The sequence below is a fragment of the Macaca thibetana genome, chromosome 20 (genome assembly GCF_024542745.1).
Source record: "Macaca thibetana thibetana isolate TM-01 chromosome 20, ASM2454274v1, whole genome shotgun sequence".
Taxonomy (NCBI): Eukaryota; Metazoa; Chordata; class Mammalia; order Primates; family Cercopithecidae; genus Macaca; species Macaca thibetana.
Genome location: NC_065597.1, coordinates 63,279,295 through 63,296,515, shown reverse-complemented (window position 1 = coordinate 63,296,515; position 17,221 = coordinate 63,279,295). Strand labels below are relative to the sequence as shown.

Below are 17,221 nucleotides of genomic sequence, written 5' to 3'. Positions count from 1 at the left end.
CAGAGTTGAGGGTATTGCTTGTTCAAATGCCAAGATCTTTTTTTTTTTTTTTTTTGAGACGGAGTCTCACGCTGTTGCCCAGGCTGGAGTGCAGTGGCGCGATCTCGGCTCACTGCAAGCTCCGCCTCCTGGGTTCACGCCATTCTCCTGCCTCAGCCTCCTGAGTAGCTAGGACTACAGGCGCCCGCCACCGCGCCCGGCTAATTTTTTTTGTATTTTTAGTAGAGACGGGGTTTCACTGTGGTCTCGATCTCCTGACCTTGTGATCCGCCCGCCTCGGCCTCCCAAAGTGCTGGGATTACAGGCTTGAGCCACCGCGCCCGGCCTGCCAAGATCATTTTTAAGGCCATTATATTCTCACTGATTTCTTATTGTCAAGAACATTTTATTTGGAAAGGTCTTAGTGAAACCAAAGTAGGAAACTCCTTCTATATTTTTAGTCTGGACTTCCCTCTTGTTACCTCCCCCTCCCCCGGCCAGCTCCTCTTCATCCTTCAAGACATCACCTCCTCCAGGAAACTGCATTCCGTATCACCTCTCCTTATCTTCTGGCTTCCTGTGCGTCTCTCTGCCATAACACTTATTCCACTGGACTATAACTTTTTGGCTGGCTGGCTGCCTCACAAATGTGTGAACTCTTTTTTTTTTTTTGAAACAGAGTCTAACTCTGTTGCCAAGGCTGGAGTGCAGTGGTGCGATCTCAGCTCAATGCAACCTCTCTGCCTCCCAGGTTCTAGCAGTTCTCCAGCCTCAGCCTCCTAAGTAGCTGGGACTACAGGCACATGCCACTGTGCCCGGCTAATTTTTGTACTTCTAGTAGAGACAGAATTTTGCCATGTTGGCCAGGCCGGTCTCAAACGCCTGAGCTCAGCCTTCCAAAGCGCTGAGATTACAGGCGTGAGCCACCGCACCCAGCCAAATGTGTGAACTTCTTTAGAACAGGCACGTTGCTTTTGCTAATAATAGCCAACTTTTGTTAAATATTTATGTGTTAAGCAAAGTAGTTGATTTTCAAACACAGTCCTAGAAGGTAGATGTGGTAATTGCCCACATTTTACTTTAGGAAATTGAAGCATGTATGGAGAGGTTTAGCAAATTACTTAAGGTCATACCACTAATGAGAATATGAAATCAAAATTCTGTCCCAGGCAGTCTTAATCTTATTGTGCCCGTAATCATTGCTCTGAACTATTGACTCAGCCCGGCATCTCTCCTTGGAGCCACCGCAAGTCTGGTGACTAGTAGGTGCTCAATAAACGTTGGGTGAACTTAAAGAGATTGGATACCTGTGAATGTGCAGCTGGGCTGACTTGGAAGGAATTTCCAGAGGTGGTTTTGCTGCTTCTATTACTATGATGAGGGGTAGAGGCACGTTTGGCCTCCTGCCCGCATGGAATTTTGCAGTCAGAGCAAGTTGTCACCGCAGCCCTTCTCTCCTTCTCTCCAAGACAAATGGAAACTTACTCTGTTCTTAAAACTTGTCTCCTCTATCAGAAGCTTTTTCAAAGGCTCTGGTGCTGAGGCTGCAGGGTGAAAAGTAACCTCCCATCTGTCACAGCAATTCTGCTTGGGATTGGAAAACAATTTGAAGCATCACATCTTCCAAGAGGAGTTTTCCTTTAAATTTTTTATGATAGAAAATATTCAGGCTGGCCGGATGTCATGGCTCACACCTATAATCCCAGCACTTTGGGAGGCTGAGGCAAGCAGATCAGTTGAGGTCAGAAGTTCAAGACCAGCGTGGCTAACATGGTGAAACCCCGTCTCTACTAAAAATACAAAATTAGCCAGGCGTAGTGGCGGATGCCTGTAATCCCAGCTACTCTGGAGGCTGAGGCAGGAGAATCACTTGAACCTGGGAGGCGGTGGTTGCAGTGAGCCGAGACTGCACCACTACACTCCAGCCTGGGTGACAGAGTGAGACTCGGTGTCAAAAAAAATAATAATAATAATATATATGTGCGCACACACATTCTCTCTCTCTTATATATGAGAAAATATTCAGGCCAATGTGGAGATCAGTATCTCAAACACCCTGAACACTCTGGGCCTCAGCTGTGGCTTTGCTCTGGGTGCTGGGCTCCATCTCTTGCCGTGGGTCTAGTCCCCAGCGAGCTCTCAGCCCTGGCCCTGCAGCCTGCGCTGGACCCTGCTTCCATGGTCAGCTTCACTTTCCCCCTTCGCTCTTGTACGTTGCCTCTTTGTTCCTGAACGACAGAGATGTGCCTTTCATTTTCGGAGGTGACCATGCCTTTTCAAGTACCTCTGCAGTTTAGCCTCTATCCGATTGCATTTGGGGAGAAGATGGAGGGTTGGAAGTGCGTTGTCTTCACAGTGTCAACCGGAAGTCCCACTTACTTGAAAAATAAGTAATTTAATTTTTCTGCTATCAAAGTCTGTTCAGTAGAAGAAAAAAATTTTGAAATCTTGAAAAAAGATAAAGAAAAATAAAAATCTATCACCATTCGGAAATAGCAGCCACTGTTAATGTTTTAATTTGTATCCCAGTCTTATTTCTGGGGATTTAATTATACACATACACACACGTGACTAGAATCATACTTATCAATATATCATAAGCAGTGTTTCAAGTCCATGATTTCAGAATAAACAGGGTTCCAGCTTCTGTTCCTTGCTGCCTCCCCCCATCCCAGGAAGACTTGGCAGGTATTTATATCTATGAAGAGAGAAGCAGAAGCCTGTTCTACCTTCCCAGGGAAATAGAAAGCTCTTTGCAGAATATCAGTGCTGCAAATGGAGCAGCCAGTTTAGCAATGCACATGGCTAAGGGGGGATCATGTGCATGACTCAAATATCCAGACTGTGACATGTGACTGCAGGATGAAGTCATACTTCCTTTTACATCGCCCTGCTATGATCGCTGGAGCCCCCAGCAGCTTGATTGCCGGAAATTAGCTCCCATCGCCGTGGCTCCAGCTATTTCTGAGTTTCCCAGGAGCCGCCTCACGTGGACTCAGGGACTTGACCCTTGTGATTTTCTCTGTGGCCCCTGCTGCTGCTGCACATGCTGAAGACGCCACTTGTTAGGACACCAGGATCCTGGGCACCGCTGCCCACCAGCGGTCATTGTCGCTCTGACTTGGGTTGGGGGCGGAGGCAGTTTCTCTGCATTGCTACTCAAACCCAGATGTGACAGCTGGGCCTGTGCCTTACATCCACACAACACAACTGAGGCCAGGCTAGAACTTTTTCATTGCGTATCACCTCTGTATTAGTCCATTTTCATGCTGCTGATAGAGACATACCCGAGACTGGGCAATTTACAAAAGAAAGAGCTTTAATTGGACTCTGTTCCACATGGCTGAGGTGGCCTCACAGTCATGGCAGAAGGCAGGGAGGAGCAAGTCACATCTTACATGGATGGTGGAAGGAAAGAAAGCTTGTACAGGGAAACTCCACCTTATAAAGACATCAGATCTCATGAGACTTGTTCACTAACAAGAGAATAGCACGGGAAAGACATGCCCCCGTGATTCAATTATCTCCCACCGGGCCCCTCCCACAACATGTGGGAATTATGGGAGCTACGATTCAGGATGAGATTTGGGTGGGGATGCAGAGCTAAATTGTTTTTAAATTTTTAAATGTTGACAAAATTGTATATATTCAAGGCATGATGATTTGATGTACGTATACGTTGTATAATGACTGCCACAATCAGATTAACATATCCACTACCTCCCCAAGAGAGCGTGTGTGTGTGTGTGTGTGTGTGTGTGATGATGACACTTAAAGTCCGCTTTCTCATCAGATTTCAAGTAAACAGTACCATAGTATTGTTAGCCAGAATCCCCATGGTGTCATCAGATCCGCTGAACTTACTCGTCTTCTAAAAGAAAGTTATAAGATGTACCCTTTGACCAGCATCACCCATCTCCCCTATCCATCCCCCCAGCCCCTGGCAACCCCCGTCTATTCTGTGCTTCTATGAGTTTATCCATAGAACTTCACTCACACATCCGTCTGTAAGTGAAGTCAGGCAATATTTGTCTTTCTGTGTCTGGCTTATCTGGTTTAATACAATCCCCTCCAGGTTTATCCATGTTGTCACAAATGGCAGAATTCCCTTCTTTTTTTATGGCTGAATATTTTTCCACTGCATATATGTGTGTGTGTACCACATATATTCCATATGTGATATATTTATGTGTGTGTGTATGTAGAGATACACATACACCACATTTTCTTTATCCATTCATCTGTTGCAGACACCTAGTTTGTTTCCATATCTTGTGAATAATGCTGCAATAAGTATGGGGGTCCAGATGGCTCTTGAAGGTACTTATTTAATTTCATTTTTTATTTTAAAGTTTCATTTTATTTTTCAATTAATTAATTTGAGACAGGGTCTCAGCTCTCACACCCTGGCTGGAGTGATGCAATCACAGCTCACTGCAGCTTCCACCTCCTGGGCTCAAGCAATCCTCCCACCGTAGCCTCCTGAGTAGCTGGGACTTACAGGCATGCACCACCACACCTGGCTAAGTTTTAAACATTTTTTGTAAAGACGGAGTCTCACTGTGTTGCCCAGGTCGGTCTTGAACTCCTGGCCTCAAGGGATCCTCCCGCCTCAGCCTCCCAAAGAGTTGGGATTATAGGCCTCAGCCATCACACCCTGCCTTACTTTAGATATATATCCAGAAGTAGGATTGCTGGATTCTGTATGGTAGTGCTATTTTTATTTGTTTGAGGAGCCTTCATACTATTTGCCATGATTTACATTGCCACCAATAGTGTACAAGAGTTTCCTTTTCTCCATACCCTCACCAACACTTGTTTCTCGTCTTTTGGAGAAGGGCCATCTTAACAGGTGTGCAGTGATATCTCATTGTGGTTCTGATTTGCACTTTTCCGATGAGTGGTGAACACCATTTCATCTACCTGTGGGCTATGTATGTCTTCTTTGGAAAAATATCTATTCAGGTCCTTTGCCCATCTTAAAATCAGATTATTTGGGATTTCTGTATATATTTTGGATATTAACTCCTTATCAGATATGTGGTTTGCAAATACTTTCTACTTTATAGGTTCTTCTCATTGTGTTGTTTCCTTTGCTGCACAGAAACTCTTTAGTTTGATGTAGACCAGCTTATTTTGTTTTGCTTACTTTGCCTGTGCTTTGGCAACAGATTAAAAAAAATCACTGCCAAGACCAGAGTCTAAAAGCTCATTCCCTATATTTTCTTCTAGGAGTTTAACAGATCTTACACTTAAGTCTTTAATCTATTTCATGATAATTTTTTATATGGTGTAAGACAAGAGTTTAATTTCATTATTTTGAAGGCAGATATTCATTTTGCCCAGCACCAGTTGTTGAAGAGACAGTCTTTTCCCCATTGTGTTTTCTTGGTGGCTATGTCACAGGTTAGTTGACCATATATGTGTGGATTTATTTCTGGGCTTTGTTCTGTTCTGATGGTCTATGTGTCTGTTTTTAATGACAGTACCAAACGATTACTGTTGTTTTGTAATATAGTTTGCAATCAGGGACTGTGGTACCTCCAGCTTTGTTCTTTCTCAGTATTGCTTTAGGTATTCAAGGTCTTTTGTGTTTCCATATGAGTTTTAAGGTTGTTTTTCTATTTATGTGAAATGTCATTGGAATTTTGATGGAGATTACATTACATAGTATTGACATTTTAACAATATTATTTCTTCTAGTCCATAAACTTGGGATATCGTTCCATTTATTTGCAGGTTTTTTTTTTTCAGTTTATTTCATCAATGTCTGATACTTTTAAGCATATAGATCTTTCACTTCCTTAGTTAAGTTTATTCCTAAGTATTTTATTTGACAAAATTCAACATCCTTTCATGATAACCCCCCAACAAATGAGGTTAGAAGGATGTACCTCAGCATAAGAATACCGTATGTGACAGGCCTACAGCTAACATCATACTTAACAGTAAAAAGCTGAAAGCGTTTGCTCTAGGATGACGAACAAGACAACGATGTCTACTACTGCCACTTCTGTTCAATATAGTACTGGAAGCCCCATTCAGAGCAATTAGACAAGAAAGAGAAATAAAAGGCATCCAAATTGGAAAAGCAGAAGTTAAATTATCTCTATGTGCAGATGATATCATGTCATATAGAAAACCTTAAAGAGATCACCAAAGCAAAACAAAACAAACCCACAACTGCCAGAACTAATAAGTAAATCCAGTAAAGTTGTCGGATGCAAAGTCAACATACAGAATCTGGTGTGTTTATATACACTAACAATGAACCATCTGAAAAAAGTCCCATTTATAATAACATCAGGCTAGAACTTTTAAAAAAACTGTATATACAGCAGCATAAGGATCATGGGAGGGAGATATGGCAGCGGGGACAACTTTTAATGGCTACTACCAGATGAAGCTGCCTTCAGATGTGGCAACCCCCTCCTGGAGTCCCTGTCTTCAGAGCATCTTTGAGAGGGGCCTTCCTGCCTTGCTCGTGCCCAGCACTCCCTTGAAAAGGTCAGCTTTCTGCCTCACCATGATTTACCTGGAGCGCTAGCCCAACAGCCGTAAACCAAAGCATGGATAGTTTCATGCTTAAGTTGTCTCCTCCTTAGTTTTCTGGCAGGGACTGGTGTTGGCAGCACTTGGGACTGAAAGAGGCCATAGCAGTTGGCTGCCTGGGCTCTGAGGTCCTCGGTGGGTTCCGAGGGGATTGGCAAGTCCATTAACTTAGCAGGGTGACATAAAGTGGAGACTGTTCCATGAGTCCTCTAACAGAGGCCGTTTGCATCTTCCTTTGTTGGAAATGGTCCAGTCCATGGCATATCTACTCATAGACTTTGTTTTAGAGTCAACGGGTGGGCACCTGAACCAGAAATTCAGTGAGTTATGGGAACAAGAGTGCCCACCTTTTCCCCTAGCTTTCCTAGGTGTGAAGGAAAAGGCAGTGGCCAGTGATGCAAAGATGTGGGCCATGAAGTCAGGCAGACCTGGGCTTCAGTCCTTGTTTCACTAATAACTAGCTCTGTGCTAGTCCAGTGACTCAGACTCAGTAAGGGAGAGTGGCAAATTCCTCTCCATCAGGGCTTATGGCAAGTAAAAATGAATGGGCCAACCATGGTCCATGGCCAGTAGTGCTAAAAATATTTCCTTTTCTCTTAGAGACATACGTCTATGTTCTCTCTCCAGTAATCTAAAAGTGAGTGAAAGAAAACCCATTTGTGTATAAATGACTATGGCTCACTAGGGCAAAGATCCATGCTCTCATTTTCCTCTTCCAAATCCGTAAGAACTGTAGATGACAGTCCCATGCTCTGAGCAGCCCCCGGTTTGTGTATTTGACATGTATCTATGAGGCGCACGCACAGACACACAGGTGACATCCTGCTTTTGTGGGATTGAGAGGGGCAGAACCTGTCAGACGCTCCCTGGCAGTGCTCTCATGGACAGGCAAATACACTGCCTGCATCCGCTCTGACCTGTCCATTCCTTCCTTCCTTCCTTCCTTCCTTCATTCTGTCCTTCTTACAAATTTAGTCCTGGGAATATATACTGAGTGTTTCTTTTGTACTTCCTTTGGATAAAATTGACGAGATTCGTGTCCTCATGGAGCTCATCCTCTGGTTGGAGGAGAAAGACAACTAACAGGTCTACCTAGCATGCCGCATGGTGGTCCGTGCTGGGGTCAGCCGTGATAGTTGAGCCAGAAGCCTCATGGAGTGTGGGGATAGGCATCGAGTCTCTCCAGGGACAGGGCATTCCAGACAGAGGGAACAGCTATGGCTCCGGCTCTGTGGCTCCACCCACTTTATCATCCTCTAGCGTCCCGGACCGGGCCCTGGACACCTCTGGCATCCTCTTAGGTCCCTCGTTCTCCCTGTTCCAGCTGCCCCAGCCTCCTTTCACTTGTCTCCTGTTACACAAGCCTCTGCCACATATCCCCTCTGCCCTGCCCTTTGCCCGACAGCTGCTTCCCTTCCAGGACTGTCTATTCTGACTCCTTTGTTTTCTGTTTTTTTTAGATGGAGTTTTACTCCGTCACCCAGGCTGGAGTGCAGTGGTGTGATCTCAGCTCACTGTAACCTCTACCTCCCAGTTTCAGGCGATTCTCATGCTTCAGCCTCCTGAGTGTCTGGGATTATAGGCGCCCGCCACCATGCCCCGCTAATTTTTGTACTATTAGTAGAGACGGGGTTTCACCATGTTGCCCAGACTGGTCTCGAACTCCTGACCTTAAGTGATCTGCCCACCTCAGCCTGGGATTACAGGTGCTGGGATTACAGGTGTGAGCCACCGTGCCCAACCTCTGACTCAATATTTTGGTTCCAGATCAAACATCAAAGCTCAGCGAACCCAGCCCCACTCCCAGGCGTGGTGCCGCTGGCAGAACCAGGCCCCCTCCCGCAGCCCTCATCTCCCTTTGAAAGCCTGTATTCCTATGGGTGATTATTGGCATCATGTCGGCTGAGGTCCCCGAGGACTGAGCCCTGGGAGGTGGGGATCCTGCCTGGTTTTGTTCTCCATGATAGCCCCAGGGCCCAGCCCTGAGCTTGGTATACAACAGGCTACCTGGTGGTGACTGAGGAGGTTCTGCCTGGGGGACAGTGGGGATTGCGAAAAGAGACCTGGTTTGAGGAGGGTCTTGAAGGAGGAGTACACACCCTCAACCTAGCGCCCAGTTCTCATCATGTCTCAAAACTAATAAACAGCGCAGGCAGTGTCGGGGGGTTGGAAAGCTGGTCTTTGGGCAGTTCCGGCCATGCCACTTTCAGAAGCATTGAGTCAAATGTCCAGAGACAGTAGAGCATGGGCTGAAATGGAGTGAACATAATGTGTGCACCTCAGTTCTCTCCGAGTCACAGAGGCTGCTCTTCAGCTACAATTACTGTACTGGTTCCAGGTAAAGCAGAGACTGGCTGGGTCTCTGCCACATCCAAACCTTTACGCTACATCCTTCTTTCAAAGGTCTGTGGAATGGTGCTGGCAATTCTTAGTAAATAATGCATTTCCTCTTGTACTCGTCTGTCTCATTTACATAACACAGTGAACTGAGAAGTCATTTTTCTTGGGCTGAGTTATTCATCTTATTCTCGGCATTTGGCTGCAATAATATCCCTCTATCGGCACGGCCATACAGTAATTCAGGCATTTTGTTCTAGCAGTGAGGACACTTATAGTTAATAACACATGAAGCCATTTCATTAAAAGGAAAGTTTTTTAGGATACATTAACACAGGCCTTGAACCAAAACACAAATCATTTCATTCCCTGGCTATTAAGGAAGCAAAATGAATTGGGAACCTGAAACCATTTTTTGAAAAATCGTTGTTATCCTCATGTCGTCTGACTCTCTCTGCATTCAACAATCTGCATAAAGGGGATCGGGGTTTTAGAGAGTTGATAGCACTTGTTTTTCTCTGAGATGGAGAAGATGTGGTATGGGCTTTGGGGGCAGCATATTACTGAAGGCCCAGTGCTAGTTCCACTGCTCACTCCCTAGGGGATAGAGAGCGCATTTCTTAGTTGCTCCACGTCTGTTTTAAGGCATGCAAAGTTGCAGGGCTAGCCCGGTGCAGGGTGGCTCACGCCTGTAATCCCAGCACTTTTGGAGGCCAAGGCAGGTGGACCACCTGAGGTCAGGAGTTCAAGACCAGCCTGGCCAACTTGGTGAAACCCCATCTCTACTAAAAATACAAAATTAGCTAGGTATGGTGGCTTGTGCCTGTAATCCCAGCTACCTAGGAGGCTGAGGCAGGCTGAGAATCACTTGAACCCGGGAGGCGGAGGTTGCAGTGAGCTGAGATCGCACCATCGCACTCCATCTTGGGCAAGAAGAGCAAAACTCCATCTCAAAAAAAAAAATAAAAAGAAATAAATCACAGGGCTTTTGTGAACATTGTGCGTAACATGTCTGGCACATGACAGGTGTTGTGAAATGGTACAACTTTTTCCGTATGTCCAAGAAAGTTCCAGTTAATACTAGTTTTCACTCTTGAATATTACAACATGCAAAAAAAGCATTTAGTTTTGAGGTGCAGGACTTTGGATTGTTAAGGAGTTACGTGAAGTTTGAAATGGAGAGGGAGGCATTTGGTCGATGCTGCAGGAAGCCGGACGTGTTGGTTCCACATTCGCTGTGTGTCAGTGACTGTTTTATTTCTGAGTTCTCGCCGCCTTCATGTCAGCGGGTTTCTCTGTGGGGTCTGATCCTTGCAGGGGTTTACAACATCCATCAAGTATCTCCTACGAGGTCCTCCTCCTAAAACAGCACTCTTGCCCGGGAACCTGGGGGCTTGTGTGGCAGGGGCTGGATAAATGCCCAGGCCGGCCTGCAGCCAGCAGAGAGGTGCACTGAGCTCGTTCTGAGTCAGAAGCGCGGGGAACGCTTCCCGGGTTTTGTTTTAGCACTCAGAAACCCACTCAAAAAGGTCATTTCCTGAACTCTGCTGTTACTGTTGAGTTTTCTGGAAGCAGAGGGGATGCTTAGCTGCCCAATCTACAGAGCGTGCTTTATGTTTGTGTTTCCCCGCCTGCCTAGCATTTGACAATTAATTAGGCATGGTAATTACCTGCTTTAATTTCATGATTGCACATCCTATAATTAGCCCTAATTCTGTAATAGGGAAGTTCATGTACACAAAGGCAGCCAATGATGAAGGTGATAAGGGTTACAATATTAACAGCTGCCATTGCTTATTGCCTGCCAGGCATGGGCGAGGCACGATACCTCACAACCACCCAGTGACATTGCACTGGCCTGTCTAACAGATGAAGAAGATGAGTCTCAAGGTGGGATGTCATCCCCAGGGTCACAGCAGCTGAAAAGGGAATTGTGAGGATGTGAACCCAGGCCTCCCTCCCTACACAGCTGTGCCCTTTCACGCTGCCATTCTGCCTCTTGCAGGAGCACCTGAGATCTGACATGCTTTGGGCTAAAGATGCCCATTCCTATGTTTGGCACACCCTCAAACCAGATTGAGGGCTTCAACCACTTAAAGCAAGCTTTTACATCTTCATTCTTTCTCTCTGTCTGCCTGACTCCCTCCCCACTTCTTCTTTTCCACCCCACTATGGGAGTGCATGTTTGTGCGTGTGTGTGTGTCTGAGATAAATTTTACCCTGGAACGTTGACTGCTTCGTTGTTAGATGTTTTAGTATGTGTACAAAATGTTGTCTCGAATACAATTGCCCAGTTCTCCTCCTCTCCCAAAGATTTAGCCTCTAGCACTATCTTCATTTATCCAAATGGAGACTCGAAGAGGTAAATTAACTTATCCAGGATCCCTTGTCTGGCAAGGGGTGGAGCTGGAATTCAAACCCATTTCTCTCTCAGGCCAGAGTCCAGTGTCTGGGCTCCCTCCTGATGCTGACATATGACGATGTGTGAGGTCCCCCTGGAGGCGCACCCACAGAGCCTTGGCACTGCCTCCTGCCCCATCTACGGCCTGGCTTAGACCTCCCCACCCCACGAGTTAGGGTGAAAGCTCACTCTCCCGAGGACAGTGAAGGCAGGGCTTTGTTGTGTTTTTGCTTTTAAATTCAGGATTAACGTAAATATGATCAGGTGTATAAATCTTAAGTTTATAGTTCAATTAATTTTACTTTTGTATAGACATTCATAACCACTGCCCAGATACAGATCCTGGATGTTTCCAGCGCCCAGAAGGCTCCTTTGTGCCCTGCACAAGAATCCTTTCTCCCGCCCAAGGTCACGAAGACATTCTGCCATGTTTTCTCCTCCTCGCTTTATGATTTCACTTTTCACACTGAAGTCTATGACCCCAAAAGACACGAGTGCAAAAGCCACACATGTGAATAATCATAGTTGCTTTATTCATCAAAGTCGCGGCTGGAAACAACCTCGATGTCCACCCCAGCAGAACAGGTAGATACAAACAGGGAAATATTCATGCAGTGGAATACTGTGCAGTAGTGCAAAGGAACTTGAGGGCCATACACAGCAACACAGCTGCATCTCACGTCCACAGTACTGAGTGAGAGAAACTAGACCCAGAGGAGCATACACTGATTCCATTTAGGTCAAGTTCAAAAACAGGGGGAAGGCTGGGTGCGGTGGCTCACGCCTGTCATCCCAGCACTTTGGGAGGCCGAGGTGGGTGGATCACCTGAGGTCAGGAGTTCAAGACCAGCCTGGCCAACATGGTGAAACCCCGTCTCTACAAAAATACAAAAATTAGCCGGACGTGGTGGTAGGCGCCTGTAAACCCAGCTACTCAGGAGGCTGAGGCAGGAGAATCACTTGAACCCAGGAGGCGATGGATGGTTGCAGTGAACCAAGATCACGCCACTGCACTTAAGCCTGGGCGACGGAGTGAGTCTCCATCTCAAAAAAAAAAAAAAAGGGAAGAAATCTAGGGGATAGTGCCTAGCACTGCAGGAGAGCACTATTGATTAGAACAGGGCACAGGAAAGTCTCATAAGAACACTCTGGTAGACGCTCTTCGTCTTCTAAAAAGAAAGCGTTTCCTTGAGACCTTATCTGTGCTCGAGCTTGTTCTGGATTCTGTTCATTGATGGACTGAAGTTTTTGCATTTTTTTCTCCCCTTAACCTCCCTTTACCTCCACTGTTATTCCAGACATTGTGAGGGTAATTCCTCTCAGTGGAAAAGAAATCTTCAGATTTGAACTTCCTCCTAAAATGAACAAGAGAAGGTTTGCCCCGATGCCCGATTACAGATATTACCCTCCGATTTAATCTTCTTTTGCTGAGTCGAGGAGATCCGACATAAAGTGGTTTTTTATTGCTTGTTTTAAAAGGGAACTTGGTTGTGTCAGAAGAGGTCAACTCTTTTCATCCCTCCGAGGAATTATTATCTTTACGGCTCAAGCGGAAGGAATTGGGGCTAATCAAACTTAATTTGGAGGGGAGAGGCTTCTAAAATAACAAACAAAACAAAAAACTCTTAACAATTTGGGGCCTAAGCCCTTTGAAATCCTTAGTGAAATAAGTCCGTGATTTGGTTAAGTATATATAATTCAAGGACAAGTTAATTTGCAGAGCAAGTTTCCTAACTTTGGATGTTTGGAGCATTGTTGTTGTGGATCAGCCATTGGTGTAATTTCGGGTAATTTTAATGGCATTAGACTGGATTCGATTAGATCCAAAGGGAGAGGCACAAATGAGGTGAGACTGGAACGTCTGATAGCAAGGAGGCCTTTTCAAGAACACGGGGTCTGCTAAGAGGTGCCTGGGCTTCAGGAGAACAAGGCAAGGGCTCCTGGTTCCAGCTACCCACATTGCTGGCCTGGGGTTCCTGGTGCCTTCAGGATTCTGGGTGACTGCTGCAGACTGCTGTTGTCAGAGATGCTTGAACCAGAGCAACTCCATCTTGAATAGGGGATGGATAAGATGAGGCTGAGACCTACTGGGCTGCATCTTCATATGGCTGGGCATTCTAAGTCACAGGATGAGATGTGCAGTCGGCACAAAATACAGGTCATAAAGATCTTGCTGATTAAACAGGTTGCAGTAAAGAAGCTGGCCAAAACCCACTAAAACCAAGATGGCGACGAGAGTGACTTCTGGTCATCCTCACTGCTACACTCCCACCAGTACCATGACAGTTTACCAATGCCATGGCAACAGCAGGAAATTACCCTATATGGTCTAAAAAGGGGAGGCATGAATAATCCATTTCTTGTTTAGCATATAATCAAGAAATAACCATAAAAATGGGTAACCAGCAGCTCTCAGGGCTGCTCTGTCTATGGAATAGTGGTTCTTTATTCCTTTACTTTCCTAATCAACTTACTTTCACTTTACAGTCTTGCCCTAAATTATTTCTTGCTTGAGATCCAAGAACCTTCTTCTGGGGTCTGGATCAGAACCCCTGGCCGGTAACACTGTGATAGAAAGTGTTAAGAGGCAGAGGGCAGGGTTCAAATTCCTTATCTCCCCACCTACCCTGGGCAAGTGATCTGACCTCTCTGAGCCCATTACTTCATCTGAAAAGGGAGTGTTCGTACCATCGGCCTTGCAGGTTAACATAACAAAGGCTGGGCAGTGAGTTGTGTGAAGTGCTTGGGATAGGACTCAACACATAATAGGTGGGCGGATCCTGGGTGCAGATTTAGGCCTGATGAGTTTTAGGTACCTAGGGGATAGCACGACCTGGTCTGGAGTTTGTATCAGAGGTCCAGACTAGAGATACAGATTTTGGAGTCATTGGCCTAAACATGAAACGTGCAGGCATGGGAGTGCGCATGTGTGTTCCAGGAAGAGGCAGGGTGTGGGCAGGAGAGGAGGTGCCCATGTGGAAGGCGGAGAGAGAGCAGTTGGAGAAGAAGGGGGAGACTCAGGCCTCCAGGGAGCAAAACCAGTGGGCTTTTGCATGTCCTTTATGAAAAATGTAGAGTCAGAATTTATCACTCACAGGAGAGAGACTTGTTTTTATTATTACGTTAAAGAGGTTTTAAAGACGCGTATTGACATTCACTGATGCAAATTACAATGGCCATTCATCATTGGAGGCTTTACCCTGTAGGCTGTTCTTAACTCAGTAATTTTTTAAATTGCATTGATCTCTCTCTCACATCTCTAGTTTCCCTTGTGATGTATTACAGTTGCTGTATATCCTTGGAAGATGCTAGGGCCTGTAAAAGGCTGGTGAAGCAGTGCTCGTGTTTTCTCTACTTGGTTGCAATAAAGAAGGTGTACGCCCACGTGTGCTTGTCCCATCTGGATGTGACCTTTTGTTCAGTTGAGCTGACAATTGCAAGTCCAGATCTTTACTCATTCCTAACCCAAGTCCAGTTCCTCCCTGTCTGTAGGGGGGCCCGAGTGATCCCGGGCATAGCTGCACTGCTTGTATACCTGAATTCTTTCCATATCATTTTGGGTGGGAGATTCTGTTCTCAGCTCCATTTTGTAGACGAGGAAATGAATGACCAGAAAGGTTGCATGACTTGTCTGACGGGTGAGTTTGTGCATTACATTGGGGTTCCTGAAATTGCCCACTTGTCAATCACTGGAGAAGCTTTGGTTGCTTTGGGGATTCCTGGGCCTCACTCAGGTTGTTAATGTAACCCACCCAGTGGCTGGTAAGATTTGGAAAGGACTGCCCCTCGCCACACCAGATCTTGGATGTGTTGGTGGAAAAATAACAATAATGAGTTCTTGATTGTTTAGATTGGGGGTTATCAAACTTTTTCTGTAAAGGGCCAGAAAAAATACTTTTAGCCTTGCAGGCTGCATGGTCTGTTTCAGCTTCTTAACTCTGCTGTACAGAAGCTCCTTGCCTTATGATGGGGTTATGTCCGGATAAGCGCATTGTAAGTTGAAAATATCGTAAGTTGAAAATGCATTTAATACGCTTCACCTAGTGAACAACGTAGCTCAGCCTAGTCCACCTTCAGCCGCTTAGAACACTTAGATTCACCTATAGTTAGGCACAATCATCTAACACAAAGCCTACTTTATAATAAAGTGTTGAACAACTCATGTAAAATATACTGCACATCACTAGCCTAGAAAAAGGTCAAAATTTGAAGTGTGGTTTCTACTGAATGCTTATTGCTTTTTACCATTATAAACTGGAAAAATTGCAAGACAATTGCCATCCTAAGTGAGGGACTGTCTGTATTGCAAAAGCAGCCAAAACAAATGAATGTGGCTGCATTGGGCCCATGGGCCATAGTTTGCCCACCCTGATCTAGAAAATTAGTATTACGTATGATGACCAGAGAAGTGATTGAACTTGCCACTCTCCAAGGGATGTTTGGACTTTTATAAGAATATATCAGAAGCAGGTATGGGCCATTCAAGATATATAAGGTGACAGCCAGGCATGATGGGTCACGCCTATAATCCCAGCATTTTGGGAGGCCAAGGCAGGCAGATCATCTGAGGCCAGGAGTTAAAGACCAGCCTGACCAACATGGCGAAACCTCGTCTCTACTAAAAATACAAAAAATTAGCCAGGTGTGGTGGTGGGCACCTGTAATCCCAGCTACTCGGGAGGCTGAGGCAGGAGAATTGCTTGAACCTGAACAGATGGCTACAGGAAACAATGACTAAATCAGGCAAGTTATGGGAACAACATGCTGTATGCAATTTTCCCCAATATCAACAGAGATCCGCAGCCCAGTTAATAGCAGAGATGCATTTTCATGTTTCTGTCATGTGTGTATTGCAGCACTAACAGCAGAGGTTGCTGAGATCATGCCACTGCACTGCAGCCTGGGCAACAGAGTGAGACACTGTCTCATTTAAAAAAAAAAAAAAAAAGATATATAGGATGAGAACTACATTCAGCTGCTCATACAAAGACCCCTCAAACATTACCTTGAACAAATTAGAGATGAATATTTCTTGTTTGTTGAAGAAGCCTTGAGTAACTGATCTGATTGTAGGTTTGGTGATGTGATGTCGACAATAATGGGATGACATTATTGCTCCTTAAGGTCATCAGAGACCCCGGGACTTCTGTAAACTTGACAGGCATTCTGTTTCTCCATCTCACTCCATCAAAAACATCTATCCATTCGTTAATTGAAACGTTGGGTGTGATTTGAGTCTCTAGTCCTTCCTCCTGTTCAGAGAATAATGTGAGACATTCTTTGGTCGCCATACCAGAGTTCGAACACATAATGTCTGTGTTCGGAGTTGATGGGTGGCTTCACGTAGGAACAGAATTTATCACTCACATTAGAGATGCCTCTTTTCATGGTCATACAGGTTTTAAAGATGTGTATTGACATTCATGGAGTATAAATTACAATAGCCCTTTATCCTTGGGGACTTTTCTCTCTGGGCTGTTCTTAACTCATGTAATTTTAAAAAGTGGATTGATGTCTCTCCTCCTTCTCTATTTTTCCTTGTGATGAAGTCGCTACTTGCCCCTGGAAGGTGCTAAGGCCTGCAAAAAGCTGATGAAACAGCCCTCACATTTTGTGTCCCCAGAGTATTCTCTAAGGAGTCATAACTTGATTAAAATGAAGAAATTCTATGTCCCGGTTATGCTTATCCCATCAGGACATGGCCTTCTGTGTAGTGGGGCAGATTTCAGCTCTGGCCCCCTCCCTTCTTTCTGAAACTGAATTCCACCTCGTCTTTGTGGTGGTCGGAGTGGTCCCAGGCACCAGCGCATTGCTCTACAAACCACCTTTGGAGTGAGGTGCTGCTTTCAGCTCTGTTTTACAGATGAGGAAACAAGTGGCCAGAAAGGTTGACTAGCCTCTCACCGGCAAGCTGTTAGTGCTGCAATACACACATGACAGAAACATGAAAAT

The 17,221-nt window shown here is 45.3% G+C and overlaps 1 protein-coding gene across 4 annotated transcripts in view; it reads left to right on the top strand.

Moving 5' to 3' along the window:
- Positions 1-17,221, top strand: part of SNX29 (sorting nexin 29) — a 586,208-nt gene that overhangs the window by 475,876 nt on the left and 93,111 nt on the right. The gene's annotated exons all lie outside the window — the stretch shown is intronic.